We start from the raw sequence: 9,307 nt of genomic DNA, 5'->3' as shown, positions 1-9,307 counted from the left end.
ATTGTATTCGTCACATGCTTTGTAAACAACAGGTGCAACTGTCAAATGCTTACTTACGGGTCCTTTTCTAATAATGCAGAGAGAAAGATAAAGATGGATACTAGCTATTACCTGAAAGTTCAGTATCATGATAGAAAGTGTAGACAGAGGGAAACTATGACGTAGCGTAAGATTAAGCATTCTCAATGTGAAAACACTGCTGTTCCCTTACTGATAATATACAGGGGACAGTTTTCTTCTTCAATTTATAGTATGTAGCTAGTTGATATCAGGCCTGACGGAACCCTCTTGGCTATCAAGTTTAGACAGAGATTAAACAGCATACCTCCAAAAAATGTGCCTTCAATCAGGGAGACAATGTGACTGCTCTTTTATCCTGGTCCAGAGGGTCTGTAACCCCTCAACCTCTCTCTCTCACCCCACATCCCCAGAGCCCCTATGGAGTGAGATAAGGACAGTGGAATCTAGGGAGGGGGAGGCAAAGGGTTGTAGTAGGAGGGCTCGTCCGGGAAATCATTTCTCTGGAGTAGGTTAATGGGCATACAGTGCAATTTATCTGCCTGTCTGTCATTGGTGATGTGAAAGGGATCTGAAACTATAACCTGGTTTCCACTTCTGTCACGACTACATTATATAATTTCTTATTGCTGACGGTGATGTAGTGGTAAAAGAAAATAGGTGGGTAAACTCTGATTGCCTGTCGATAAGAAAAAAGTAAAGCTCACTTTACTTTAAATGCATTTTCGTCAAAAGGTGGGTAAACTTTTAGGCAGAAAAATGACGTGGGTAAACTAGAGGTGGGTAGCTGCAGCCCATTATGGCAACCGGAGTATGGGCAAGTGGGTGTGTCGAAAGGAAAGTAGTGGGCTTGTGAAAAGGAGTGGGTGTGTCGAAAGCGCTCTGCTATAGACAGTTTTGATCGCGTTTGTTTTTTTCTTACCACGCAACTACCATACGATATTTCACCGTTAGTTTTACAGAAATAACGGTACATGTTCAGTTATTAAAACTGATGGTTTCTTTTTTTTAAATTAAAAGTACTGATGATGGGTGTAATGTTGCTTGTATGTGTTGTATGTGTGTGCTTACCGTGACCGTCACCCTGATATTGGCTACTAGGTAGCTACAGTGAGGGAAAAAAGTATTTGATCCCCTGCTGATTTTCTACGTTTGCCCACTGACAAAGAAATGAGCAGTCTATAATTTTAATGGTAGGTTTATTTGAACAGTGAGAGACAGAATAACAACAAAAATATCCAGAAAAACGCATGTCAAAAATGTTATAAATTGATTTGCATTTTAATGAGGGAAATAAGTATTTGACCCCCTCTCAATCAGAAAGATTTCTGGCTCCCAGGTGTCTTTTATACAGGTAACGAGCTGAGATTAGGAGCACACTCTTAAAGGGAGTGCTCCTAACCGCAGCTTGTTACCTGTATAAAAGACACCTGTCCACAGAAGCAATCAATCAATCAGATTCCAAACTCTCCACCATGGCCAAGACCAAAGAGCTCTCCAAGGATGTCAGGGACAAGATTGTAGACCTACACAAGGCTGGAATGGGCTACAAGACCATCGCCAAGCAGCTTGGTGAGAAGGTGACAACAGTTGGTGCGATTATTCGGAAATGGAAGGAACACAAAAGAACTGTCAATCTCCCTCAGCTCCATGCAAGATCTCACCTCATGGAGTTGCAATGATCATGAGAACGGTAAGGAATCAGCCCAGAACTACACGGGAGGATCTTGTCAATGGTCTCAAGGCAGCTGTAGACCATAGTCACCAAGAAAACAATTGGTAACACACTATGCCGTGAAGGACTGAAATCCTGCAGCGCCCGCAAGGTCCCCCTGCTCAAGAAAGCACATATACATGCCCGTCTGAAGTTTGCCAATGAATATCTGAATTATTCAGAGGACAACTGGGTGAAAGTGTTGTGGTCAGATGAGACCAAAATGGAGCTCTTTGGCATCAACTCAACTCGCCGTGTTTGGAGGTGTCACGGTTGTCGTCGGTGAAGGAGGACCAAAACGCAGCAGGTACGTGTATGCTCATCTTGAGAATTTATTAACTTCAAAAATGAACGTACAAAAAATAACAAACAAACGAAAACCATGAACGAACAACAAACAGTCTGGTAAAGCATAAGGCTGAACACAGAACAATCACCCACAAATCCCAAACACACCCTACTATATGGGACTCTCAATCAAAGGCAGATAGACAACACCTGCCTTCAACTGAGAGTCCCAACCCCAATTAACCAAACATAGACATAGACATACTAGACTAGACATAGAATAACTGAAAACCAAACAGTGCCCAAAAACCCCGGAATACTTAAACCAAATGCCCCTTCACCAAAACACACCACCCCGAACCACATAAAACGAATACCCTCTGCCACGCCCTGACCAAACTACAAAAACAATTAACCTTATACTGGCCAGGACGTGACAGGAGGAGGAGGAATGCTGCCTATGACCCCAAGAACACCATCCCCACCGTCAAACATGGAGGTGGAAACATTACGCTTTGGGGGTGTTTTTCTGCTAAATAAATAATCAACTAAAATTGGTGTGGTACGAACTCATTGGTGGGACTCGGGTTTGTGCAGATTCCCGGATTATGCGACGTTCAGAATGAGACTGTAGAGGAAATTGATTAATTAGCGACTGTTGTAAAATCGATATTCTGATATTCTTTGAGTTAATTTGGGAAATAGAAACTCAATAAAAACAATTTTCCCATGGTGCCCCAGGTTAATGAGTTAATAATTGCCTGATTAATTTAATCATGCAATTCTAAATCGTTAATCATTCAATGAGCAGCAGTCGTCACATTAACCGATACAACGTCACGAAAATGGCAAGACTTGAAAATGGCTGTCTAGCAATGATCAACAACCATCTTGACAGAGCTTGAATTTTTGTTTAAAGAATAATGTGCAAATATTGTACAATCCATGTGTGGAAAGTTCTTAGAGACTTAACCAGAAAGACTCACAGCTGTAATCTCTGCCAGAGATAATTCTAACATCTATTGACTGTATTTCATTTGATATATTTGCAAATAAATAAAATTAAAAAAAACATGTTTTCACATTATCATTATTGGGTATTGTGTCTAGACGGGTAAGATTTTTAGAAATGTATTTTTTATTTAATACATTTTGGAATAAGTCACGGCATATGAATACTTTCTGAAGGCACTGTAGATGCTTATCAATGAGTTATTTCTTGTGTAAGCTGCTATCATAGTTTAAATTAAATCATGGGAGGGACAAATATGGCCACCAATACACCATGATGACATTTCAGTGATGTCATTTCAGTAGCTGTGACAACATGGTAGTTTCAACTACAATGATACATCATAACATGGACTCTTCACGCTGATATACACTGACTGTGCTCTTTGTATGACAGGCTGACCAGTTGAATCCAGGTGGATCCTAACTGGAAGGTTTACATTACACTGAGTGTAAAAAACATTAAGAACACCTGCTCTTTCCATGACACAGACTGACCAGGTAAATCCACGTGGAAACATATGATCCCTTATTGAGGTCCCCTGTTAAATCCACTTCAAATCAGTGTAGATGAAGGGGAGGATACAGGTTAAAGGAATATTTTTAAGCCTTGAGACATGGATTGTGTATGTGTGCCATTAAGAGACTGAATGGGCAAGAAAAAAGATTTAATGCTGCTGGGTTTTTCACGCTCAACAGTTTCCTGTGTGTATCAAGAATGGTTTACCACCCAAAGGACATCCAGCCAACTTGACACGACTGTGGGAAGCATTGGAGTCAACATGGGCCAGCATTCCTGTGGAACGCTTTCGGCACCTTGTCGGGTCCACGCCCCAACGAATTGTGGCTGTTCTGAGGGCAAAAGGGGGTGCAACTCTATATTAGGAAGGTGTTCCTAATGTCACTCAGTGTATGTCCATTTATCTTGTTTGTATGTTTGTACGTGTGAGCCAATGAGTCAGTGTAAAATGTCTGCATTAGTCTCTGTGTGTGTGTGTGTGTGTGTGTGTAGTGCCTTGAAGGAAGCGATAAGCACGTGCACATCCTTTGGAAAGACTGTATTGCAGGCCTGTCAATCAAAGCACCAGTTAGGCACCACAGAGGAGAGTGAAAACAAATAGCAGGACTGTTGCTGTTGGCCGTACCACTATATGAAATGCTGATGAAAGGAGAATGGGAGCTTGACTACATCTATGTCCTGAAGTGCAGACACAGATAGCAATAGAGACATAAACACAGCTCAAAGCCAAGCAAACGATGCAAGGGTAATTTATGGGTCCCTGCTATACGGGATCCATGGGAAGGGTTAAGGTTAACGGCTGGAGCTGGCCCTGCCAAAACAAGTGACCAATGGGCGTCTGTACTATATCAAGGTGATAAGTATGATAGACATTCTCAGTAGAAAGTTTCCCAATATATTAACATGATCAACCTGTTTTAATATTAGTAGATGACAAGGTTGGGCTCAATTCCATTTCAGCTCAGTCAATTCAGGAAGACTGCAAAGAGTCGGACTCTAGTAGTACTAATGTAGTAATTGAGTTATGAAGCTTATTGTAGCCGATTTTCTTAGTTACATTTTTGTTTACTATGATTTGAATGTAATGGGGAGGGAACAAGTTCATTAAATAACCAAACCCATTGTGTATAAAAAACGATATTAAAGGACACAAAAATACACTCTGAACTTTTCACAATTTAGACACGTGTTTCACACAAATTACATAAGAGCCACTTTGAGATTGGGGATATTTGCCTCTTGACAACAAATAGTTCTTATTACGCTTTAAAAAAAATAGAATAAAAACAATACTTGCTCTTTTGTCTTGCCATATTAGATGACATCCACTGACGCAAATGCACAACATATTGTCAAGCCTTCTCTCCATAGGCTACATGCGTCCTCATATTCTTCACATAATCCGTTCTTCTTCAAAAGTTGGAAGTTTGTCTAGGAATTATATATTGTAAAAAAACAAGATATTACTAAATTAAAAACGTGTACATTAGAAACAAAATATCTCCTCTTGAGATGCGCTCAGAAGTTGGGACAGGATAACGCAGTAGCATGCGCTCTCATCCATGCGCGCCGTTCTGAAGACAAACGCATATCACCCGTTTCGTTCAAGGTTTCGAAACAAAGAGATCTAGCTAGCAAATCTGGTTCCTTGGAAGTTGTAGAAAAGTATTTTTTGGGTTTAACATTGGTTGTGGGAACGAACCCATACGTTTCCTGACTCTTAAAACAGAAGTTTTTTTAAAAACGTTCTGAGAAGAGAACATTTCACCTCTTCCAGGAAGTTTATTTTGTAGGTTGCACGGAGGTTCTGAGAACGTTTTCCTGGGAGGTTTTATTAAAGCTCTGAGAACTGAAATGATAGATTTTGAATTTTTTTAATAACTTCGTTAAAACTTTCACTGAATGCGTCAATAAGACTTTCAGTAACACTGCTAGCTTATTTTGGGTTAACTTTTTTTTAAACTCCTAACACTGATAGGACACACAGAAATTAATTTCCTTAAGCATTAATCAAACAAACATGTATTTTTAATGTGACACGCTATCAGTGAGATTCAAGCCTATACGCTTCTGTTCTCTATCCATGGAATTAGTCCACTACACCACCAGAATGGAGCTAGCATCATGTTTTTTTTTTTACAGATACAAAGCTGTCCTTTTGTCTATTCAAACAGACCCCATTTCAAAGGAAATTGACAATTAGTAGGTGTGGCCATAGAGCATTTTGTTGATGCTGAAAACCAAATGTATTTGTTTTTAGATAACATTCTTAGAACGTTACTAACGTTTTCTTAACGTTCTCTGAACAATTTGAGAACATGACTAAGCAGAACCAACAGAAACCTGTAGGAAACATTATGCTTAAGTACTGAAATTCCCACAGAAGAATGTTGTTTAAGGTTCTCTGAACAATTTGAGAACATTCCCAATGTCAAACCAGTGAGTGAACATTCCTAAAACATTACCAACATTTAAATGACATTTAAATAAACCATGTTTAAACTTTAAGGAAACGTTCTGTTAAAGTGTATTTTTTATTAAAGACATTTTTTTTGTCAAGTTCCTTAAATGTGCTGAGAATTTTCCAAAGCCAAGCAACTTTCCTGCACCATTCCCAGAAAGTTGTGGGAAGGTTGTATGCAAAATAACTATATGACAAACCCACTCACCAAGCTCTAAGAAACACGTGGTTCTCAGAACTTTGTGATAGCTGGGAGAGACACCTTCAATGAGCCAATCAACAAACTTACCACTAGGCTACATGGGGCAGCAGGTACTAGTGGTTAGAGTGTTGGACTTGTAACCAAAAGGTTTCAAGATTGAATCCCCGAGCTGACAAGGTAAAAATCTGTTGTTCTGCCCCTGCCACTAGGCCAGCCAGCATTGAAAATATGAATTTGTTCTTAATTGACTTGCCTAGTTAAATAAAGGTACATTTAAAAAAGTGTCAAAGAAATTGTTGATAACAGAGTTGAGGTAGCTCAGATGTGTGTCTGTTATATTAAAGTGACCAGGATCAGTTTCAATGATGAGGAGATTACATTGGCATGTTCAGGTTGTTCATGGCTGAAAAGCATAGAGCCCCACAGTGGAGGTGACATAATACCCATAAAACCTAGCGGTCAAACAGGGAAATGGTTCCAAATGTTTTTCCACCATTCATTTTTCCCCATAGGGGATTTGAAAAAGTACTTAAAATAAAGGTTGTATTTCGTGTTGGCTTATCCTGGCGTGACATTTTGACAACCATGTAATTCTCTCTCGGACAAGGTGACTTAACAATACATTCACCTGTATTTACCCCCCCCCCCCCCCCACCCAAAATGAAATGCTAAATAAGCTAATTCTACCATAGACAGTGATTCAAAAGGCACTCGCACATCTGAGCTATATCTTTGTTGCAGGTGCATGATAACAATTGAATAACATGAAAGAGAAAGACAGTAAAATAATTGTCAAGTTGTGTACCAAGATGACTGCAATTTTGTTACAAGAGTGTTGACAGCAACCTTACAGGCAGCAACACTTATTACAAACCATTTCCTTGCAAGGCTGATGAGGAAAGAAGTGTAGGGTCTAGCTCAGATAAATGACCCATGTGGGTATAGGATGTGGTGCCTGTGGCATTAGAACTAGTGTTTTAATCTGCAGTGGAGCAAAGCAAACGTTCTACTTTGTAGTCTCAGAGAGAGAAGTATTCAAGTGGCCAAGAACTCAATTGTAGCTTACATTTTTTATAAATACAAATAAGCCTGTAAGGTATGTAACTTTCAGTGTGACAGTTTATTAGCATTTAAAAAACTGAATCAATAATAGATTGCTGATAAGGTGCATGGCACTACAGATGTCTAAAAAAGAACAATAAGAAAATATTATTGAAGTTATTCAGTGAATTCAACTGCAGTCATTTGTATTGTGTCAAGATATAAGGTTGCACACAAACGCACACAAAAGTGAATAAAAAAAAAACATGACATTTTCTTTAAATATGCTTTCACCTCATTCAAAAAAAGTAAAATGGTTTTATAATTTCATAATAAGTTAAACGGCCATGTAATGTTAACTTTACATTGAGGACTTGTAAGTTAAACTGTTAAGTCAACCCAGTTTGTACTTCGGAAAGCTTTTAACCCAATGGTCCTCTGATACATGAGTAGTTGGAGGCTCAACCATGGTCAAATGAGCCCAGGTACCTTAAAAGGGATTCTCCGGGTACTTTTTAGCCAGTAGTTCTAAAAGTAGCACCCACGAGCCAAAAGTGGTCCCCGAAAATTGCTTACTGCATCACATCGGCAGATTGTGCACCACGTAATTTCTCTCGTTCTCGCTCTGCTGTGTGATTCTTGCTAGCTGTCATTTAAAATGGCAAGGGGCTGAATCTCATTGGCTGGAACCTGAATTACTAGGGTGCTGGCCCACGTGGGAGGAAATGCAGGGAAAAAAATAACAGCACAGCTTCTAGAAAACAGTCACTTTCAAACAACGGATTTCGAGGTTAATCGAGGTAAGAGAGTAATTCAGCTCATAGATTATGTATGAACTACACATTGACACATCCAGCCCAAAGCGGGAGGTTTAAAAAAACAACTTATTAGTCACCGAAGTACCAGAGCATGTCTTTAAATCATTGACTAAACAGTGGAGCTATAAAAAGGAGGGGAGAAGGAAATAAGAATACATTGGCATCCTGTCTACTGTTAGCTAGGACGGACTGACAAATCTTTACTTTGAGAAGTGTTCCCATACAGTACATAACAAGCTCTAGCTATGCTCAGTCTACTTTTGATCCAATTTATATTACAGCGAGACATCAGTGACCTTTATAATGTAGCCCAATTCTCATTTATGAGCGAGTCCATTTCACCAGATAACATATGACAAGGTGCAAACCAGGAACTGTAGAAACCAAACACCAACTTAACCAAAACATGACCAGTGTCCTAACAAAATCATGACCATAGTGTTCGTGTAAGGAGTTACACCACTCCGCCATGAGTACATAGGGGTGTGTGAGACAAAATGTAAAAGATCAATTGTAGGGTAACTTGGGGAGTAAAACGTCACCCTACCTCAAAATCACTTTGTGATGAGACCAATATAACTTTTTTTGTTGAGAAACAGTGACAACCAGGGAAAGTGTTGGGGAAAAATTGTGACATGAAGTGGTTCCTGTGAGATGTACAGGCAGAGTGCGTGTTACACCAAGTTACCCTAACTGGAACATTTATAGTGAGAATACAAAACATTAAGAACAACTGCTCTTTCCATGACATAGCTTTCCCCTGGATCCACCTGGTCAGTCTATGATCCCCTATTGATGTCACATGTTAAACCCACTTAAATCAGTGTAGATGAAGGGGAGGAGACAAGTTAAAAGATTTTTAAGCCTTGAGACATGGATTGTGTATGTGCCATTCAGAGGGTGAATGGGCAAGACAAAATATTTGACTGACTTTGAACAGGGTATGGTACTAGCCGCCAGGCACACTGTTTTGTGTCAAGAACTGCAATGCTGCTGGATTTTTCATGCTCAACAGTTTCCTGTGTGTATCAAGAATGGTCCACAACCCCAAGGACATCCAGCCAACTTGACAACTGTGGAAAGCATTGGAGCCAACATGGACTCTACAAGCCAATCTTGTAGAGTCCATGCCCTGACGAATTGAGGCTATTCCGAGGGAAGGTGTTCCTAATGTTTTATACACTGTCTATTAGCCTTGATTCCTGGCAATGACTAGTACCATTTAAATGACTGT

This window comes from Salmo trutta, chromosome 23, assembly GCF_901001165.1.
Source record: "Salmo trutta chromosome 23, fSalTru1.1, whole genome shotgun sequence".
In the NCBI taxonomy this organism is placed as follows: domain Eukaryota; kingdom Metazoa; phylum Chordata; class Actinopteri; order Salmoniformes; family Salmonidae; genus Salmo; species Salmo trutta.
Note: the sequence above shows the minus strand (reverse complement) of the source record.